The following is a 22,662-nucleotide window of genomic DNA, read 5'->3' as shown; positions in this document are numbered from 1 at the left end:
ATATCAGTCAAGTATGGATATTTTAATGCTTTACAGTAAACAGATGATCTGAATATTAGAGAAATCAACCACTCCCCATAATGTTTAATTAGTTTTCATGAAATGACAAAGTAATACAGATGTCACAAGTAAAGTTGGCTGTGAATTTTTTTCTGCTTCCCACATGTTAAAACCAGTCAGAGACAGATCAATTAGTTTGAATTAATACCAAATCTTCTTGTAAAATTATTTAATTGTGCTATTTTAAATGTCTGTTCTTCCTATGTTGCTAAACTTTTCAGAAAACCTTTAATCATAAATCATGTCCATTGCTAAGTGAATCTGAGAAATTATGAATCCCTTTACCGCATTGAGTCGCCTGTTAAGGGCTGAAAAATGCGGTATAGAAATAAAGCAAATAAATAAATAAATAAATTTATTTTGGACAAATGTTAAATGGTTTGTTATTGTGGTGGCAGTGTGTCTTTGAGTTATTTCTGACTTACGGTGAATTTATCACAGGGTTTCCTTGGCAAGATATTTTTCAGCGGAGGTTGGTAAATATTAGCCTTGTGCATTTGTACAGAATCACTATCCGTTCCGTTTTGTTTCATTCATAAGACCCCATTTTCGTTTTCAAGCACCTCCCCTGAAAATGGGTGACTTTCTGAATGAGCTTTTTCACCCAAAGTCCAAAACCCCCAAATATTTTCAGCCCATTGGCGGCAAAGCGCCGGGGCCTACAGCTCAGTGCTGAGTAAGAGGTGTAGGTCCTGCCAGGGCTTGCCGGGGCCTACACCCTAGGACTCTGAGCGCGAAATAAGAGGTGCTCAGTGCTCAGCACTTGGCTGTAGGGCCTGCCATGGCCTACAGCCAAGTGACGAATGCTGAAAATCAGCCGACCAAACAGTTACCATTCCCACTTACCTTTTGTTTAACTGATATTTTTGTACAGGAGGTGGCTGTATCATTTTGTGCCACCCAAATGAACGGTACAAAATGAAAACCCGAAAAAACCCCCAAATAAGACAAATACCAGGCTCATGACTAGTAAATATGTGCTTTCTTGTGCTGAACAATTCCAGACAGTTTGAATGATGCACATTTTTTCAGTTCACTTCAATTCAGTTTCAGTCAAGGTGTTGGAGAAGATGGAAAATTGATATTTTTCTCCTTTACAATTTGTTGTGTACCAAATAGATTCTTTATGCTGATCACATAAATAATTGCAAAATTGTCACATCACATAAGATTTTGAGAAACAGTCAATTTTGTTTTACAATTATTGAGAAATTATGAAACTTTTTTTTCTTGACCATTATATGTAAGATTTTTTAGATTGCTCATATATTTGACAGCCATAACCAACATTATGTAACATTTAACAGAGACTCAGTCTGTTAAAATACCACAAGAACAAATTTCTGATCGTGTAGAAACTTGGAAGAGTTGGAAGAGACCACATGGGCCATCTAGTCCAACTCCCTGCCATGCAGAAAAAGCATAATCCGTAGGGATTGTGAAACAGTATCTTGATGTGATAATGAACGGAATGAGGGTCAATACATTGAAGCTCTGTCCAAAAGACAAGAAATTACTGTGCTCCATCTGCTCAGTGGCATGCAACCTGCCGCAGAGGGGTTTCAGTCCCTTGAAAGGTTCAGCTTCAGCATATGGAGTGTTCTGCAATTCAACATTGGTACTGGAGTCACAAGTGGCCTTGACTGAGAAACCAACTATGACCATAAAGGAAAAAAATAGATAACTGGCTACAGTTACCCATGTTGCAGGAACCTTGTGCTAAGATCAGTTAACCTATACTGTAGGAAATAGGGCCTCGAGATTGTTAACTTGTACTGGAAAACTGAATTTCAATGGCTTTTAGTCATTTTCCAGATGGAATTCAATATGCTGGCCTTAACCATTACAAACTTAAATAGCTGTAATCCCATAGATTGGCTTTTTCCATCTTTGCGTATTGAAACATTGAGGGCATTGTTGCAGGCATTTTTCTGGACCACTGCCAACTGAAAAATCAGTGAGTGGCTATTAAGGAGAGCATCTTTATTGTGAAATGCCATCCCTAGAGAGGATTGACAAGTGCTTGTGGGATTTTCAAACCAGGAGAATCCATTAAAATATGTTGGCTCAAACCTTTTAAAGATAAAGATGCTGATTTATTTATTCTTTTGATGGTGATGGCAGTGCTAGCAACCTTAACATGCCTATACTTTACTCAGTAGTTGCTAGTTTATCTCTATCTAAGGGTTGATTGTTATTTATGTCATTCCCTGTTTGGTCTTTGCCATATTTCTTTTCCTGCATTAATTAGTCTGAGTTTAATTGATTGCCCTTCCATCTTGTAATCTCCAGTTCTTCTTTCTGGACTCTTCAAGACTTGACTAAAACATGGGTGAAAATGGGTTGAACTAGCCTATTTTTGCCTGCGTTGTAGACCCCACCCCTCCTACAACCCTGGGATTATCCTCCCGGGGTGGCTACAAAGGTTGACCCAGGAGGGCATCCAGCCATCCTCCAATCCTCTATTCCCTCCCCCTGAAACATACCCCATGGACTTGCAAGGAATGGAGGGCCTCTCTGGAGAGCTGTGGAGTTGCTTCAGAATGACACTGGAGGAAGGGGGAGAGAGGGAAAATTCCTCCTCCAGCCCCTCTGTCCTCCAGCGTCATTCTGAAGTAACACCACAGCTGTCCGGAGAGGTCCTCCATGCGTGGCAAGCCTGTGAAGCAAGTTTTTTTGGGGGGAGGGGGATGGGAGACTAGAAGGGGAGGGGGGCTGCCATGCTGCTCCTCTGGACTTGTGGAAGTCCAAAGGAGCAATACAGTGGTGGAGACTCACTCTCGGGTAGTCCCGAGACTATCTGGAAGTGAGTCTCCAAAGGCGCAATACCCTATTATACCTGGACCTTTCAGGAAGGCCCGTATCTAATGGGGAATTGAATCAATTCAGAACAAACCAAGGAATTAATTCATTTTTACCGGAGGTGGCGTTTGGACACCTCCAGTAAAAACCAAGACAGGTCCCAGTTTTTGGGCCTGTCTGTATGGGCCCTCGGTCTCTTGTGTGTTCAGAGAATACATGATACAGAATCTCTCACTATGGGACATTACAAAACTGTTAGTAATTGTAAATAAACCTACTTCCACTTTTTTGCCAAAGAAGACTAAATATTCATATTTTTCTTCTTGATGGTCTGTGGGAGTGGTTTTTGCTTTCCCTTCTCCTTGTGAATACTAGGGATACTATTTAACCTAAGCTGAGCTCACCTTTATTTTACTTGTGATGTGACTTCATGACGAACAAGTCCTAACCATACATGACTCTCTCCAGCTGAAATTTTATTCAAAACATAAAATCTTCCGATTTGGTATCAGCATATTCTTCTGAAGGAAGAGTATATTCAATTCCATTTATATTCTCGGAGTAGCAAGAAAGCAAGAGGGCCCTGCCAGCTAAATGTTGAGATACAGAGGATGTTGAGTCTCAGAGGATGTTGAGTCTCAGAGGATGTAACACGAGCATCTGCTTATCCGATTTCGTTGGATTCATTTCAATTGGTGAAACCTGAGGATGTGGACAAGATACTTGGAGGAATGAAGGCAACCACATGCATCCTAGACCCCTGCCCATCCTGGCTTCTAAAGGAGGCCAGAGGGGGATTGGCCGAGTGGGTGAAGGTGGTGGTTAATGCCTCCCTTCGGGAAGGCAAAATTCCAGCCAGCTTAAAACAAGCTGTGATAAAACCGCTGTTGAAAAAACCATCACTGGACCCCACTCAATTCGTCAACTATCGGCCTGTTTCCAATCTCCCCTTTTTGGGCAAAGTCCTGGAACGTGTGGTGGCCTCACAACTCCAGGTATTCTTGGTAGACACTGATTATCTAGATCCGGCACAGTCTGGTTTCAGGCCGGGACATGGTACCGAGACAGCCTTGGTCGCCTTAGTGGATGATCTGCGCAGGGAGCTAGACAGGGGGAGTGTGTCCCTGTTAGTTCTGCTGGACCTCTCAGCGGCCTTCGATACCGTCGACCACGGTATCCTTCTGAGACGCCTTGCGGGAATGGGCCTTGGTGGCACTGTTCTGCAGTGGCTCAGGTCCTTCCTAGAGGATCATACTCAGAAGGTGTTGCTGGGGGACAACTGCTCTTCCTCACAACCATTGTCTTGTGGGGTCCCGCAGGGTTCAATATTGTCCCCCATGTTATTTAACATCTACATGAAGCCGTTGGGAGAGATCACCCGGAGTTTCGGGGTGCGGTGTTATCTGTACGCAGATGACGTCCAACTCTGTCACTCCTTCCCACCTACTACTAAGGAGGCTGTTCAGGTCCTGAACCATTGCTTGGCCGCTGTATCGGACTGGATGAGGGCTAACAAATTGAAATTGAATCCAGATAAGACAGAGGCACTCCTGGTCAGTCGTAAGGCCGAACAGGGTATAGGGTTACAGCCTGTGTTAGACGGGGTTACACTCCCCCTGAAGACGCAGGTTCGCAGCTTGGGTGTGATCCTGGACTCTTCGCTAAGCTTGGAACCCCAAGTTTCGGCAGTGTCCAGGGGAGCATTTGCACAACTCAAACTTGTGCGCCAGTTGCGCCCGTACCTTGGGAAGTCAGATCTGGCCACGGTAGTCCACGCTCTGGTTACATCCTGGATTGATTACTGCAACGCGCTCTACGTGGGGTTGCCCTTGAAGACTGCCCGGAAGCTTCAGATGGTCCAGCGTTCGGCTGCCAGGTTACTAACGGGAGCGGCTCTCAGGGAGCACACCACTCCTCTGTTGAGCCAGCTCCACTGGCTACCAATCTGCTACCGGGCACAATTCAAGGTGCTGGCTTTAGCCTATAAAGCCCTAAACGGTTCTGGCCCTGCTTACCTCTCCGAACGCATCTCCACCTATGAACCGACGAGGATGTTAAGATCGTCCGGGGAGGCCCTGCTCTCGGTCCCGCCTGCGTTGCAGGCGCGGCTGGCGGGGACGAGAGACAGGGCCTTCTCGGTGGTGGCCCCTCGGCTATGGAATGCCCTACCCGTAGACATCAGGCAGGCCCCTTCGTTGCTGGAGTTCCGGAGGAGGGTCAAGACGTGGCTCTATGAACAGGCGTTCGGTCAACAAGGCAACTGAACTCATGAAGATGGTATAAATGAACAAAGGAATGGTAGAAGGATTATGAGAATGGAATCTGATTTTACTGAGGCGTTGATGACCACGTTGTTTGTTTTGTATTGTCTGTCGTGTATGTTATGTTTTAATCTAACTGTCATTGTTATATAAATTGCACTGTAAACCGCATTGAGTCGCCGATTGAGGCTGAAAAATGCGGTATAAAAATGAAGCAAATAAATAAATAAATAAATACCTCCTGGATCCTCCACCCAGTGTGCAATTCCAACTTCAGGAGGTCCTATCCTTTGTGATTAACAATACCCTTCCATTCCACAAATGGATTATGTGGAATGAGATAGCAAAGGGTCATTGGGATTGAATTAGAAGAAAAAAAAATAAGTTGTGCTACTTTTATCACCAGCGTGTCTGTCCTTTCATGAATCCATCACACTGTATCAGAATTTGGAAGCTTTGTTTTTTAAAGCCTTCATCTCCTAAAGTCCAATGATCCTTGCAGTTTCCAAAAAGTAACTTTTTATAACTGTTGACAAGTCCCTTGAACACAATATCTGGGTGTTGTTATTGTTTTTTGCAAACTATGTCCACTAATATTTTTATATAGAAGCTTCAGTTCAATTAAGAGAATATTATTTTTTGTATTTTCTTTTGAATAAACATTTGTAAGGGCAAAACTGACTTAGTTACTCAGCTATTTATCTGTGTTTTGCTGTTCTCAAATGCATGTGCACACCCACAACAATAACTGAAACACACTATAGCTAATCTAACTCATCACAGTCAATATAATTAAATTAGCATTTTGAATAATGCAGTGTTCATAATGCTCTGTTAATAAAACAGAAAGAGCACTAATAAAATAAAAAGGAGCTCTGTGTTTGTTTTTTAAGGTCACAGCAATGGAATTAACTGGATCCATTTACTTGTCAGCTGGCGGCAAAACTCTTGTTATTCTAGAAACATCCAGTAAACAGATTGTCTTTATATTCCTTTAAAGGATCATATGAAAAAGTATGTGTTGTCAGATGGGAATGATTACTTTTTCTTTGTTGTCCTGAGAGACTTGATTCTCATTGACAATGTTTTTGCTGTTCCATAGTTTAAAAATGCCAGAGCTCTACTCCAAGGACTCAGGCTGAATACATAACACACAAACTACAAGTGTAACATTTGAAAATGAGTAATTTTAAATAAGTGAGAGATGCTTTAATGCCTTTTAGAGTACCATGCATTTATTTCTGCTCTAAATTAAGTGGAGTGGTTGTTTTATTCTTTGCTTGGAAAAGTTATCTCTTTGGACTGTCATTCTTCTTCTTTCAGGTGGGTGGGCTGGTGAGAAATAGAGTTTTCAAAAATCTAAGCATAACTCTCTTTCTTCAGCTGAAAGAAGGACTAGAAAAAAATGAAATCATGTATATAAGTTTTCATCAGCATTGTGATAATAAGTTGAGCTCCATGAAGTGAATTAGTTCAGTACTATACAGTATTTTAATGTATTTAACTATCTTCTTTTCAACACAAATGTAATCATTGTGTTTGAGGCTTTAAAATGTAAATATAACATAGTAGTACTTTCCCACTAAAATTCCTTTCTCTGTGCTAGCATTGCTGCCAGATTATCCTGGGCTGGTGAAAATAATACAATATTTCTGTAAGAAGAAAAGTCCTTATTGGCAGAGAGAGACCAGAAAATAAACCTGAAAGCTTCCATTTTGAAGGTTGCAACGGTAACCAGTGTATAACCCCAGCAGCTGGAATTTGAAGAGACAGCCTTGAGATTTTATGTTTCTGATGTAAATTAAAAAGAAATTTAAATCCCAGATGAGCTTCTAGGAGAGATTCCAAGTTTTTTTTTTCATAACAGGACGTTGCTTTTACATAAATCACACTTTCCCCCTTGGCTAAGTCCGTCTGGTCGGTTGCAATTACACATAAATTTCAAAAGAAGATTTAGCGTGTGGATGTGCATTCTCCAGAAGGACTATTAAATATATTTGTGTTACAGTACACACTATTGAACAATAACAGCAATAGAAAAGAACATGACACTTTTAAAATCTGAATCATATACCAGGGCATTTCTGAAGTTGTCTTAGGCATGAATATGACTAAACTGAAGCTGTGGAACTTTGAACAAATCATGAGATAACATGACTTATTCAAAAAGACATGCTACTTTATTGGTTGGAAGCCAGTGTGGCAAAGTACAAATGGCATTGCAGATGGGTAGACTCAATCAAGGAAGCCACAATCATAAGTTTGCAAGACCTTTGATGGGTTGTTAATCACAGGATATCTTGGAGGTCATTCATTCATAGAGATCCCATAAGTTGAGATGAACTTGACAGCAGTTAAGAACTCTCATCTTGTCCATTAGGACCTTAACTTTAAAGTAAAACAAGGTAATTGGTTCATGTTTTTCTGCCTTTCCTCTGTTTCTCTTAATACAGTATAGCTTTAAGTTATGCAGTAAGACATAGATGAGCCTGTGTTCTTCAGCTGTATGCTTGGGTGTCAGGAGAGGAAACGTGTTTGACTCAAAATGCCATTTGGTTTGACTCACAATGCTTACTCAATTGACTTGTTAATCTGTGGTTTAAAATCCCAATATAAATGCAATTTTGCAGACTGATTTGGATTAAGCAGCTCAGACTGTATAGAGTTACAAGGCGGATTGTTTTGGAGTGCACCTGGAAATCAAGATAAACGGACTAGATGTAAGACACAATCTGGAAACAACGTACCATTATGGCAAAGCTTCCTTCTCGTAAAGCTCTGAAAATCACCATCACGCACATTCTCAGCCAGACCTGTTTTTCAGTCATGGAGGAAAGCTAATTACGAAGACACAAAAACACTTTGCAAAACTCTTTAAAGTTAGATTTTAGAGGCTTTGTGGATAGCAGCTGCAGGGCATCAATCTGGATCCATGATAAATGATTGTGACATTTTCCACAGACGGAATCCAAATGGAAGGCCTTTTTATTTATTCTCAGATGTCAGATTCTGCATTATTGATCAGGTGCCATTCATTAGTGTTTGCAGCACAGGAGAGAGAGAAAAACACCTATACGTCCCCTGAGCTACAGTCATCATAATGAATTATTCTATTTAAAAGAGCTTCAATAAGCAAGTGTTAAAGTTACAATACTAAAATTAATAAAAGAGAGTAACTTTGCCTTAATGAGAAATACAGTTACAAGTGATCCCTGATGCCATTAATGCTAACAATCCATAGATATGCAATTCTGTGGCAATTAGTGACCTGCATTCCTAACACAACCACATTAACTTATAGCATTAATGATGCTCTAAGAAAAGTTGAATATCATTATTTCAGTCCTTGTTCCTTTGTTTTAGCTACTCCATGGTACTTGATGGCTTCAGTTGCCTGGATTAAGTGCCGAGATGCGATCTATTTAAAAGTAGTGATTGGCAGCACATGGGAAAGTAAAGCTCTGCTTGTTAACTACTTCCCTTTGAGCTCACAGTTCTGTGCTCCTGGCAACCAGGGGCAGTGAGTGGCTTCCATATCAGTGGGTGGTGACAGGTTATGGACTAAGATCCTAGAAGATGCTTTTGAGGTTCGAGCCTACGCTTGTTAATGTTAATGCTGATATTTTGCTAGAACACTCTTCTGCTGAATACCAAAATGTTGCAACTGTTGGTGTATCTGGCACTGTGCCTGCTTTGTCCAGTGGGGAATACACAATGGCTGTTTCTGAAATGGTAGTGAAGAAAGTGATAAATTGGAGATGCTCCAAGAGTGCACCATCCAAGAGTGCACAACTGCTTCGTTGGAATCCTGTTGGTTTGCTCCAGCTAGAGTAGACTCACTGGACCAACTGATGAATGTGGTGTCAACTCACAGGTGAATCCAACAGTGAATAGAACAGCTCTGGTATAGTCAAGACTAGCAATATTTAAGCCCAAGTGAAATGGCTACACTTATGGGACTTCCTATACATAACTATGAACTGAAAATGTCCATCACACAATAACAACACAAAGTACAACTGCATGTATGATGGAACTAACATGTGAACTAACAGCACCAACAGACTTCTAGCCTCATTCTGAAAGAATCTATCTAATATTCAGAAGACTATCGCTTAGAATACATTCAGCACCATGGATAACTCTGTTAATTGGACTAATTCTAGGAACAGATTTTACCACTTCACTGAGATGAGAATCACTAGAGTACCATTGCCAATAGAGAGTCAAAATATCATCTGCATTTGAGTAATTCCCTACAACTGTAAAGAGTAACCTAATCCCGAAGAAATAATAGCAACAAGCATAACAGCAAACACACCTTTTCAACCGATAGCTACTCAAGCTTTTAGGTTGATGAATAGAAGACGTAATTTTAAGATTAATGTTTACTAAGGTTCTTTTGTTGAACACCTACATTTGAGTCTTTTTCCTGATTTAAATACGCAAGCACTTTGTTGTTGGTAAAGAAAGTAAAACACAAACTTTTATCTTTCTCCTTTTCCATACCTTTCACCCCCTGAAGACATTTTTAATACTATAGCACTTCGCTGAACATCATTTTATGGTTATATCTTCTACTTCTAGGGGCATAACACTGTATATATACAGGTATGCAGCCTTATATGGTTGTGGCACTGCTTTCAATTTATATTAAGACCCAGCAGCCATTCTATCCTGCTGCTTGTGTTTTCCTTGACAGATGTTTATTGGTCTAGACTTTTTTTCTATCTAGCAAGCGTCTACACCTTTTGCCTTCTGCTCAGTCCCATGAATCAACCTTTTCCTATTGAGTGAATGTGGTTATCATTCTTCACTCTCTTGCTTGGCGCATAGCCTTGCACACTTGTCTACCCTAAATTGCAGCATGTCATTTCTTCCTGATTTCAGCTTTAAGGAATGTAATTGTTCTTACCTGATTGCATTGCTGCTTATTATTTTATCTGTTACACAATAAACCGTCATATGCTCACCTGAACAGATTCCTTTGCATGCAATTACAGAACTTGTATTGGCATAAAAATAGTAACACCATCTAAGACAGTCTGCTGGCTGTGGAGGTTATGAATACTGTTGGCTTGTGTCACATCTAATCATTTTATTCATTTTAATCATTTAATTCCATAACAACTTGTCTAACTTTTTCAAAAAACATAGATACTCAATAGAGTTACTTGCAAGTAGTGGCATAATCTATTCTTATGGTTTAACATATAGATCTTTTACAATAACATGAAGACAATTAGAACAAGATTCTGAAGCCTGAGTACAGTAAAAAAAAATCAGTGCTGTGGTTTTACCTCATGGTGCAGCCTTTTTGTGTCCCCGGAGCTAATACATTCTGTCTATATTCTGTCTATATGCTGCTTCTGAACACTGCACAAATACATATTTATAGCCCAGCAGTTAACCCTTTCCATCTATATATTGCCATTTTTCACTTTTGGAGGCATTTGCATTTGCCCCCTGAAATGGTGGATTTTGTAGTTGGAACCTTACAGTCAATTTATGTTGGGTTATAAAGTGTACGTTTGGTCAAGGTCCATCAAGCCATGTTGGAGCTTTGTTGGTACAAACAAACCATCCAATAAACAATCTGACAAATTACAAACATACTTTGATTTTTATATGCTTTTCCTTAAGATCAATGATAGACTTTATCAAGCATCTTTGATGATGATGATGATGATGATGATGATGATGATAATAATAATCTTTTATTTATACTGCTTCTCGAGGGGACTCAGGGCAGTTTCCAGCATAGGTAAAGCATTGCAATTACCAACATAAAACATACAGAAAATCATTATAAAAACATAACATAATACTATATAACAGTCATACATATTTAAAACTAAAAGCCAGTTCAGTACTAATTCCATGGGGCAAATAGGCTGTCCCTCTTTCCTTTACCTTGAATGTCTGCTAGCTCAGCATTCCAAAAGACATTGACAAAACCACTTTTTACAAAAGTGATATGTATATGAGACCTAACAGAGCCAAATACATTGTGGTGATTATTTGCCTGGGGGAAGGCTAAGACAAACATTGTAATAGTAGGGAAATCCCAAGGTGAATTTTAAATACCGTTGTATATTTTGAGTCAGTAGCCTAGAGCTAAGGGCAAAAATTTAATGGAGCTAATTTGATACTTGCCAGATGTAAGAAAGAACTAATTATCTCAATTTTTTGTGACTTGGATATTTTTGATACCTTTTCACATTGCTGGTGGTCTGAGTTAAGAGTTGAAAATCTGATTCTAAAAAATACAGTACTTGTTACAGATGACAATAGGAATACCTACATCTTGTTTCTTCTTCTGTTGTGAAGTGATTGTTACTGTGGGTGGGATCTAGAGTTTTATTATGTTCCTCTCCGAACATTACTACTTTCCGAAGAACAGAAGTCACTTTTTCCTCTGCTATTTCTAGCACCATCTTGCTCTGCAAAGCAGATTTATTTACGAGGCAAAGGACAGTGGATGAAGAAAGAGTAGAGAGAGATCATTTTCTCCTCTATTCACCCCTCACATAGGAAATCTATGCTGAAGGAAGAATATTCCTTCTTGTTAAAAATTGTACTTAATTTATATTTTAACCTGTTCTATTGTTTGTAACCCATTATCTGATGAAAGGTATGCAAATTAATGGTTGGTTGGATGGATGAATTCTTTAAGATGACTTCAGAAGATACAGGAGAATTTACTGGAATAGGTTTGAGAGAGAGGGAGGGATAGATTTTTTTGGGGGGGTAATGCTTTAATGCAATTAACTTTTAATGAAAACCGCTAAGCAAAAATCAGCAGATGAGCAATAGCTATATAAAATGGCTATGTAATCCCCTTATTTAATATATTTGTGAGCTGTACAAAGTGGTCATTATCCTTCTAAACAGGGAAATCAGCAGCTAGTGTTTCCCTTTTTATATAAAAGAGAGACCAATGAATACCAAATAAAGATTATTAGACTCTGTGACTGCACCTATCTCGTAATGCCCACGTTCCCATCTCAGTTCTGTTCCATTAATGCCCAGAAAGAGGCTTCAGTGATTAGCTACCACTTCCACTTGTAACAATTGTGTAAAAATAGTCTGATATTTAGAAATCAGTAAGGACAACTTCTATAGCACAGGGGTGATTTGTAAATTGAAGATATTGTAAATTGTAAATGCACAAGTGTAATTATATACAATGATATGTAATTAAATACCAAAGTCTGGATCCATGCCGTATTATTCCTGATTTCTATGTAAGATGATAGAAGAAAGATGCTAAGAAGCGTATTAGCTCATCTGAAATGTGATGCTGAAAGATTTTCTGTAGAGCCCATTTATTTGTATTTTAGCAGTCCAGAGCTGCTAAAATACAAATACATGTGCACTACAGCAAATTGAGCCTGAAATCTTGCTAGAAGCAAAAATAATTAAACAGAGATTCACATACTTTGGACATATCAGTTGACATGACTTGGAAGAGTTGAAAGCAATAGAAAAAGAGGAAGAAAGAGATCATTACAAGTAAATTCACTTAGTTAAAGAAACCATAGTCTTGAGCTGTAAGACATGAGTAGGGTTGTTAACAACAAGACTTGTTTATAGCATCACTATAAACTTGTCAACAAGTAACAAGAATAACAATTACATGCTGGCCAAGCCTGATCTAATGGTACAGCCGAGGAACCAGTAGAATCTAAAATTCTGTTCTCTCTTCTTCCTTCATTCAACACTCTGAGTCTCATGTCTGTATTTTCAGATGTGATGAATATGAACAAGAGTGGTGTTCAAATCATGTAAATAGGATTTGCCTGTACATTGCAAAATGGTAACATAGTACACGGGCCATGTTTTTCTGAGCAACTGACCTGAATGCTTGCAAAATCTCGAGTGCCATGGAAATTCAACATGACCATAATTGCAACCTTATATGCCCTCACTGAAACACCTTGGGTCAAAGAAAGAAGTTGATGGTAGCAGGGTTTCCCAAGGTCCTACTCAGTCTTCAAAAGATAGAAGTGAAATTGTGCATCCCATAATGTATGGTGCGGAAATCATGCTATTTGCATCTGTGGAGTGTCTGGCACATGAAAGATTGTGTCTCTGATACAGACATCATGAAATCTCCATTCGTTCAAGAGTATAGAAAGTTACTTTTTAAAAGTATTTCATTTCTATTATTTAATATTGTCCTTCAAAAATAACAAATTGTCATTAGACAATAATTCATTTGTTTTGCTACTTTTTATTTTCCATAAGTGTGTGTGTGTGAGAGAGAGAGATGTCATGAAGACAACTTAGAGCTTTCAACCTCCACTCCAGCCTTGTCCAGATCAACCTTGTGATCTTGCCCCAAATTTGTGGTGAATATCTTCTCCTGAAAGCCTCATATACTTTTTAGCAGATGGAAGACTTTGTGGGTAGTAGGAGTAGCTAGGAGTAGCCTACCATCCCCATTACTTCTGGTTTGTTTTTCCATTTTTCAGCATTGGAGCAGTTTTTGCAGCATTTCAAAGGGCTTATTGGGATGAAAATTGGCCCTTGAACCCCAGCATTTTACCTATTTTTGCATTAATTGCAGTTAATTTATTAATTACATGGTTGTGAATAAATTGTTATTAATGGGAGATATGAAAACACAGAGAAGTCACATTTTACTAAATTTCCAGAGCACTTTTTTGATTGAATTCTGGATAGTTGCCACTCTTGTCTTGAATGTTGTCAATGAAATGAGGATTTAAAATACATTTATATACATTTCTTTATAAAATCCTTGTTTCCTGTTTCTGCGGCAGAACATTCTATTGTGCGATAATTTGTGTGTGTATGTGTCATTGAGTGATGTATAGATTTTATGGCACTGTTCAATTTGTGGCACACACTCTCTCTGTCTCTCTCTTCCTTCTATTATTGAAAGCAGTGGCAATGAGGAATTACAAAGCCTACTCTTCATTAACCTCCGATAAGCCTGCTCCTATAGTCAGCAATTGCTGTTACAGTGATGGAGTGCTAATAGAGCTTGATAGCTCAGCCTCTGTTTCCAGGGAGAGTATTACTCCTGCCAACCCTCTCCCCATACAGTGCACATCCAATAAAAAGTGTCAGAATGACTGACGCTCTTAAAGATACTCTGCTTAAAAGTGCTCTAGCCTTACACATTACAGGAAAAGTTAATCATTCTAACCATGAAATTTTACAATTTGGGGTTAGACAGAAGTGCTAATATGTTGATAGAGGTCTCTAAATACCAGCACCCATCCCTTGTTTTAAGCCTCCCATTCTAGCACCATGACAATAACACCAAGACAATGATTTAAAGGCAAGGGAGGGAACGATTTGCAAATCATCCAGAAACTCCCAGCAAAGCTGTATATAGTGGGATTTTACTTTTATGCTAGTACGATCAGGAGTGACTACACTAGAAATTCTAGAAGATTACAGATATACCTCAATAAACAAAGCATATGTGGGCATTACTTCTTGAACAAGCAATCCTGTACCATAAGCAAAAAGAACATAGAAAGATTTGGGATAGATTCCTACACCACAAAAACATGTTTTGATGAACTTTTTATTCAAAACTAACATTACATTTGTTGCACTCCAGGCCAGGAAACATCTCTGTACTTAACCACCACACTCCAGTCCAAGTTAAATCAGCAAAGTAGTTTATTGAAGATTATATAAAAGGCCCATCAGCAAAAATAGAAAAAAATTCAAAGTCTATACATATAAAATAGTCCGTGAGGTTAAAAGTACAAGAGCAATCCAAAATCCCAAGGCAACAGGACATCCAGCATGGGAATACAAGTACAAGACAGTATAAAATCCAATACAAAAATCCAGGAACAATCCTTCAAACTTGGAAGCATGAAACATGAACAAAGACAAGGAACTAGAAGTATCTCAGCAGGCTTGACTAAGACTTGGTAAGCTGATGCTTCAATTACCAACGTTGACCAGACTGGCTGGAAAAATCCCCCAGCCTCTCTAATATAAACATGAAATCATGCCTTTTCCTGTGACTTCCTGATACTAGTTTCTTCTGTAACAAATGCTGTGACCTACAGGAATTCTGTTGAGCAGCATGAAGTTTACGAAAACCAAGTCTCCTATCAACCAGCTCATTATTTTGCAATTTATTATTCTCATCACCTGGGATTTCATCCTTTGAACTTATTTCCCTAGATAACGACTTCTTTGCACCATCTCGGCACCTCTCTGGAACGTGACCTTCATTAATGGCTGGAGACACAGACTGATCATTTTCAGGACTTAAACCTCATGTTGGCTCACAGGCCCAGAGTTCCTATGATCCACTTCCCCATTTACATTGGTATCAGTCACAACCATGGGCTGCACTGCAACAACATACATGTGAAGTCAAACAACCAAGTTATGCAAGCCTCCCATAAGTAAAAAAAAATATAGACCTTACTTAAAATCTACTTTGAAAACAATCTTTTTTTCTTTCACCACCCTCCATTTTTCTTAAGATTTCCATTTTGGTATCCAGATTTAGAACTCTACCCCTTTTAATGTCCTGGTGGTGGATGACTAGACCGGGTTTTTGTTTCCTCTTTTACCTCTCTTCTGTTAGCACATGCTCAGGAACGAATTCTGGAGGTAGCTGCTGTACCTTCTTCCCCTTCACAGTCAGGTCCACACCAATTGGTTGTGCTGGAGCACAATTCCATTATTTCCCATTTCAAACTTGATTGTACTGTTTCCTGCAGACAGACTGCTGTAATCTATATTGTAAGTCTGTGTTTCTTCAGCTCTCCTTACTGTTGCCAATTCTGATGAAAGTAAATGCTTTCAAATAAACAGTAGATAAGAAGGAACAGCGAAGTTTGAAGAACATGAAAAGCTAGCCTTAAAAAGCATTTTTATCAGAAAATTTGTTAACTGAGATATACCTTTATGCATTTGTGTGGGTTATTTTAAATAGTTGTTTTTATTAGTTAAAATAAATGATTCCTGCCATATCTGGGATCATGTAGTAAACAAGTTGACATCACAGTGCTATGCCACCAACTTTAATTGGCCCATCTGATTATGTCATTGAGTATAAATAAAGACAATTGAATGAGGGATATATAAAAATTCTTTAAAGAATTGTGAAAAGGGTCATTTTCACCGCAAGCAGACCACATGACGTACGGCCAGTTCTGCAGCAGAAGCACTGCTTCCAGCCATTATTCTATCACAAGAAGACCAGCAGGTTACTTTTAAGCTTCCAGGAAACTCCAGAATGACTCCCAGTTTTTGTGATAGTGGACAGCTCGATCAGGCTTGATTTGGCTTCAACCATTGTTCACACGTCAAAAAGACCCATCACGGTTTCACTGTCCACTGTCTAGGACCTCATCACATTAAAGCATGGATCCCCTTTAATTCCAGTTTCTGCTTCCTGCAGAATTCTGGGACTTGTAGTTTAGGGAGGGGTCTTCAAACGGCTCAGTGGGACAGGCCCTGGACCTCACTAAACCGCAAACCCCAGAATTCTGCAGGAGGCAGATACCAGATTTAAAGTGGATTCATGTTCTGGTGTGATGAGGCTGAAAGAAAGCTTTGCTGGTGATGTTGCTTTTGGTGATCACCAGCAATGCGGTGATAGTGCGACCAGCCATATGGGCAGCCAAAGGGCTTTGGGACCCTTCCATGGCAGTACATGGACTCCCAGAGTTGTATGCAGACTACTCTGGAGTATTTTGTCTGTTTTAAATGCAGCCATAACTTTAAAGTATTTGTAGAAAATGCAAGTAGCGTATTCTGAAAATAAAATGCACCAGATGGTTTGACTGACTTTGTTTTCCTCAATTGTAGTATCTCAAAAATTGTGTCTGGAAGAAATTCCTTCCTTATGGTGCAAAGAAATAACACAGAATAGAGGCACTCCCCAAGTTGCAAACAAGGTTCTGTAGGTTTGTTTTTAAATTGAATTTGTAAGTTGGAACAGGTACATTTTTTTAGTGTAACTGCAGCCATATATATATATATATATATATATATATATATATATATATATATATATATTGGGGGGGGAGGTTGTTTGGATAGCATAGTGAAGGGTTAATCCCCCTGTGATGTTATTTTTGCTGTCTGTTCCCCTGTTCAGAACATTTCACCTTACTTTCTGTCCCTGTGATAATTGGGTTTTGAAAAATTTGGCTTGTTGTGGAAACAGGAACTGGTGATAAACCTTCAATGAAGACACCTCTTCCCCATGGTAACTCTTTCAGGAGTGACTTTCCCTTCCTAGGAGTAGATTTCTCTCACTTCCTTTTGTCTCAGCCCCATTCTTAGCTAGGAGTAGTTTGTAAGGCGGATGTTTGTAACTCGGAACTGCTTGTACTTATATAAGAGGTTAGTTTCCTTCCTTTAACTAGAAGGAAACTCTTACAAATTGATTTCTTGTCTATGCCTTTTCTATGTCACAGCAATATTTGTGACCATTAACTGCTAAAATAGAATTAATAGTTTTTCGTTTAAAAGGCCATTGAATTCTTCACTCTATCATGGAGTTGAATGAATTTCTGGTGTTCCCTATTCTGATTTGCTCTCCAATATCGTGCATTTCATAATCTAATTCTGGGTTTAAGTCCACTATGCCTACTTACTCATAAATTGCATGCAAAATGGGAATGCAGTTGGCCGTATGGTTCCATCAGTTCTGCCTGATGAAGTCAATTTGACTTACTTTTTCCACAACTATAGCTGTGATATCTTCAAGTTATCTACAGAAGATGAATTTTCTATAATTTGCTTGTCTGTACTGCTTTTCATCTCATAAGACAAATCGCATTGGATCTTATGCTTCCTTAAGTGAAAAGAAATTAATGTTTTAATTTGCCAAAGGAGAGTGGGGTTGGAACAAAGAGAACATGGAACTTTATTTTTCAGATGAAATGGGTGAGGGGGAAAAAACCAATTTATAGGGCGCTCATGTGCATTTTTACTAGGATATAAATTCTACTTTACTTGTGCTTATTCTTAAACTGTGTGCATAGGATTGCTGCTGTAGAAGACTGTCGTTCACATTTAATCCCCATCATTTGCCATTAAAAAGTCCTTAAGTAGTAAAATTTGGAAGTATATCTCCTTGCCTGAGACCTTAGAGCAGGCATGGGCAAACTTTCTAACTTGGGGGCCGCATGGCGGGCCAGAGTGGGGTGGGCAGACCGGGAGGCAGATAGGGTCTCCCCAAGTCCCCTCCCTGCCCTTACCTCCCTTCCTCTTCTCTTTCGGAGGCAGAAAGCGAAGGAAAGACAGGAAACATTTGGATCCCAAAAGGGGTGGTCCTGGTCAGGATGAGATAGTAGACAGGAGAGAAAAGGTGTCTCCAAGAGACCCCGTATTGCTTACTCCTGGTATAGAATCCTAGAACTGGAAGAGACCCCCAAGAGCCATACAGTTCAACCTCCTGCCATGCAAGAAGACACAATCAAAGCACTCCCAATAGACAGCCTCTGCAGAAAAGCCTCCAGAGGAGACATCACCACACTCTGAGGCAGCATCCACCCTTCTCCAACAGCTCTTACTCTCAGGAAGTTCTCCCTAATTTTTTCAGTGGACTCTCTCTCCCTGCCATTTGAAACCATCGTTCCTTTGTGCCCTGGTCTCTAGAGCAACAGAAAGTCAATTTACTCCTTCCTCCTCCTGAATGAAACACCTTTAAATCTTGAAACTTGGTTCGCATGTTCCCTTTCTACCTTCTCTTCTCCCATCTAAACATCTCCCAGGAAAGGTAGGAGGAAGGAAAAAGAGGAGGAAGGAAGAAAGGAAGGAAGAAAAGGAAGGAAGGGTGGAAGGAAATGGAGGGAGGGAGAGAGGGCGGAAGGAAAGACAAAAAGAAAGGAAGGAGAAAGAGAGGGAGGGAAGGAGGAAAGAGGGAAGGAAAGATGAAAGGTTGGAAAGGAAGGAAGGAGGAAGGGAGATAAGAGAGGGAGGGTAGGAAGGAAGGAGGAAGAAAAGAGAGAAGGAAGGAAGGATAGGATGGTGAGAGAGGAGGGCCTGAGAAAAGAGGCCAAGGGGGCCCATCTGGGCCCTGGGCCTGGGTTTACGCATACCTGCCTTAGAGTCACTGGCTGGATTTACACTGACATATAACACAGATTATTAAAGTGGATAATCCAGGTAGTCTGTTTTAAACTGCATTGTATGAGTCTACACTGTCGTATAATCCATTTCAAAGCAGATAATCTGGACTTTCTATGGCAGTGTCGATGGGGCCACTGTGAGATTAGGCATTCCTGGGCTAGAAGAAGCGCTGGCCCAATTCATTGCCATATTACATGCCATGCTCTACTAAATGTCTCCCAGAATAACCACATAGTTTTAAACTAAAACAGAGTTTGTTGTCAGAATCTCAGTTTAGAATAGAATCACATTATAGATGGAGAAAAATTAAGAGGCCCCCAAAGAAAAGACTGGTTTAAATTACATAGTGAGGTCCAGTCCTATTATCCAGGTGTAAATGACAAGTTGAAATGCTCATCTTACTCTGATGTGTATTTTGATTCCAAACTTTTATAACTAAAATTAAATTTTAATGTGAAGGTTCAAAGCCAGGTTGTTTTAAGAATGCAGTGCGAAAAATCCACAGCATATGGCTTATCTTTCCCCACTCATGTATAATTCAGTACATTCTGAATGTTACGTTTAATTTGATAGTTATCTGGTGGTTTCTGTAATATTCTGAGTCTAAAACCACAGATCAGCTTTATAGAAGAAAAAGGCGTCTTAGATCCCAGGACTTTGAAAAAAAAGTAAAACATTTAACGTTTGAATGCAGACTTTATATGGAGCTAAGGGAATAAACACGGCTGGTGGGAACGAGAGAGGTGGCCTTTTCCGTGGTCATCCCTTCCTTCTGGAACTTCCCCCCACCAAAAGAAATTAGAACAGTCCCTTCACTCCTCTCCTTTAAGAGACAACTAAAAACCTACTTTTGCCCCCTAGCAGAGAGGAAGATGAGTAGTTTACCTTTTGATTTTACCTCATCTGACGATATCGACAATGGCCACCCCTAATTTATTGAGGAGTTATATTTTTATACAAATTTTAACTGTTCAATGCATTAGTTGTGATACCTTATTGATGTATTTGTTTTAGCCTAGATGTTTAGTTGTTTATTTTCACTGTCTGTTTTAATGGTTTATTGTGTTATTGTGTTTAATTTGAGTATTTTTAACTGTTTGTTTTATTTTGTTATTCACATGGCATTGAATGTTTGCCTTTTTTGCCTTTGGGAGTCACCCCGAGAGAACGAGTTAAAAATAAAGATGATGATGATGATGATTATTATTGTTGTAATGATAAACCTTAGTTACTATATGCTATCACATTTTTTCAAGGAGTAAACTGTTATAAAAAACAAACATTTATTTGATCTTAATTGTTCATAACTGAACTAGAAACCTATATTTAAGCATGCTTACTTTGAACAGAAGAACAAACCCTAAACTTACTTCCCCAAGTAAGTTTAGGCCTATGTTTCTCAACCTTCCTAATGCCGCGACCCTTTAATACAGTTCCTCAGCTTGTGGTGTCCCCCAACCAAAAAAATATTTTTGTTGCTACTTCATAACTGTAATTTTGCTACTGTTATGATTCACAATGTAAATATCTGATATGCAGGATGTATTTTCATTCACTGGATCAAATTTGGCACAAATACCCGATACGCCCAAATTTGAATACTGGTGGGATTGTGGCGGGATTGATTTTGTCATTTGGGAGTTGTAGTTCCTGGGATTTATAGTCAACCTACAATCAAAGAGCATTCTGAACTCCACCAATGATGGAATTGAACCAAACTTGGCACACAAAACTCCCATGACCAACAGAAAACACTGGAAGGGTTTGGTGGGCATTAACCTTGAGTTTTGGAGTTGTAGTTCACCTACATCCAGAGAGCACTGTGGACTGAAACAATGATGGATCTGGACCAAACTTGGCACAAATACTCAATATGCCCAAATGTGAACACTGGTGGAGTTGGGGGGAAATAGATTTGTATTTGGGATTTGAAGTTGCAGGGATTTACAATCAAAGAGCATTCTGAACCCCACCAACAATAGAATTGGGCCAAACTTCCCACACAGAACACCCATGCCTTGAAGGGACTCACTGGTGCGAGCCTCCCTCCAACCTCACACGCTCTCCCTCACCCATACATGTGCACCATGCTGTCATGCGCCAAGCATGCCTGCTCTTCCCCTCCCCACTTGGAATCTCAGAAATAGCCCTCCCCTTGGCTGAGAGGCTGGCAAATCACAGGGGAGGAGGGCTTTTGGTGGGAGGATTTGCCGTCTGTTTCTAAAAAGGAAGAGAAGGACAAGCCGAATAATTTTCAGCCCTTTCTGCCAAAAGGGTTCCTAAGACCATCAGAAATATATGTATCTGATGTTCTTCGACGACCCCTCTGAAACTCCCTTGCGACCTCCCCAGGGGTCCCGACCCCCAGGTTGAGAAACACTGCAATAGGCCATCTTATTTTTTATAGAGAGATGGGACTGGGAGGGGGTGTTATAAAATATTTTGGTGACCAAAATGCTTCTATTACAGTTTTTTGAGGTTAAGCACTTCTCCGAGCTGGATAAAGTGATCTCAAAAGATTAGAGATAGGTTGTTGTAGGTTTTTCCGGGCTATATGGCCATGTTCTGGAGGCAATTTTTTCTCCTGACGTTTCGCCTGCATCTATGGCAAGCATCCTCAGAGGTAATGAGGTCTCTCATTACCTCTGAGGATGCTTGCCATAGATGCAGGCGAAACGTCAGGAGAAAAATTGCCTCCAGAACATGGCCATATAGCCCGGAAAAACCTACAACAACCCATGGATTCCGGCCATGAAAGCCTTCGACAATAGATTAGAGATAGGTTTGAAATTTGGTACAACATGCTTTTGTGAGAGGCTTCACTAGACTTTGGCAGAGACCGATAGACATTTTCTAAAAAATAAATAATTAGATAGATTATATTACATTAGATTAGATTTTGATTCTATTTTTAAATTTGTTCTTTCCTTAAGAGACATATAATTGAAATGACACATATTTGATCACTTATTGGACAGTGTTTCAAACACTGACCATTAAAACTGTATATATGTTTTACCATTTGATGAGGGACACTGGAAACCCAGCAGTTTATCTTGTGCATTATTTGAAACATTTAAATTGCAAATTGCAGGATTTTTTTCCCTTGCTCTTGCTTCATCGATTGCTTGGCAGCAGTGGTTCTGACACCTTGGCCTCTAGGATAATCTGTTTCCCTTAATTAGGCCAGTGGAGAATAATTAATTTTCAATTTTGTTATTTAAGAGCAAGAGTTAAAAAGCAATATGGAACCTTGGTACAGGAAGAGCAGGCACCTTCAGATATATCTAGTGTGTGTGTGCTGTTTCTTATAACTAGAGGAAGTTGGCAACACTAGCTTCAAAATTGGCTCAATATTTACCTGTATGCACACATATTCAACATTTCTGAGTAGGCATGTATATAATTACGTATTACATATATAGCCAATAATGAGAATGATCTC

General features: G+C 39.6%; 1 protein-coding gene across 2 annotated transcripts in view; it reads left to right on the top strand.

Annotated features, from left to right (window-relative positions):
* Nucleotides 1-22,662, top strand: part of KIF26B (kinesin family member 26B) — a 348,619-nt gene that overhangs the window by 243,998 nt on the left and 81,959 nt on the right. The window lies entirely within an intron of this gene.

Source organism: Anolis sagrei, chromosome 1, assembly GCF_037176765.1.
Source record: "Anolis sagrei isolate rAnoSag1 chromosome 1, rAnoSag1.mat, whole genome shotgun sequence".
NCBI lineage: Eukaryota > Metazoa > Chordata > Lepidosauria > Squamata > Dactyloidae > Anolis > Anolis sagrei.
Note: the sequence above shows the minus strand (reverse complement) of the source record. Positions and strands in the feature narration are given on the sequence as shown.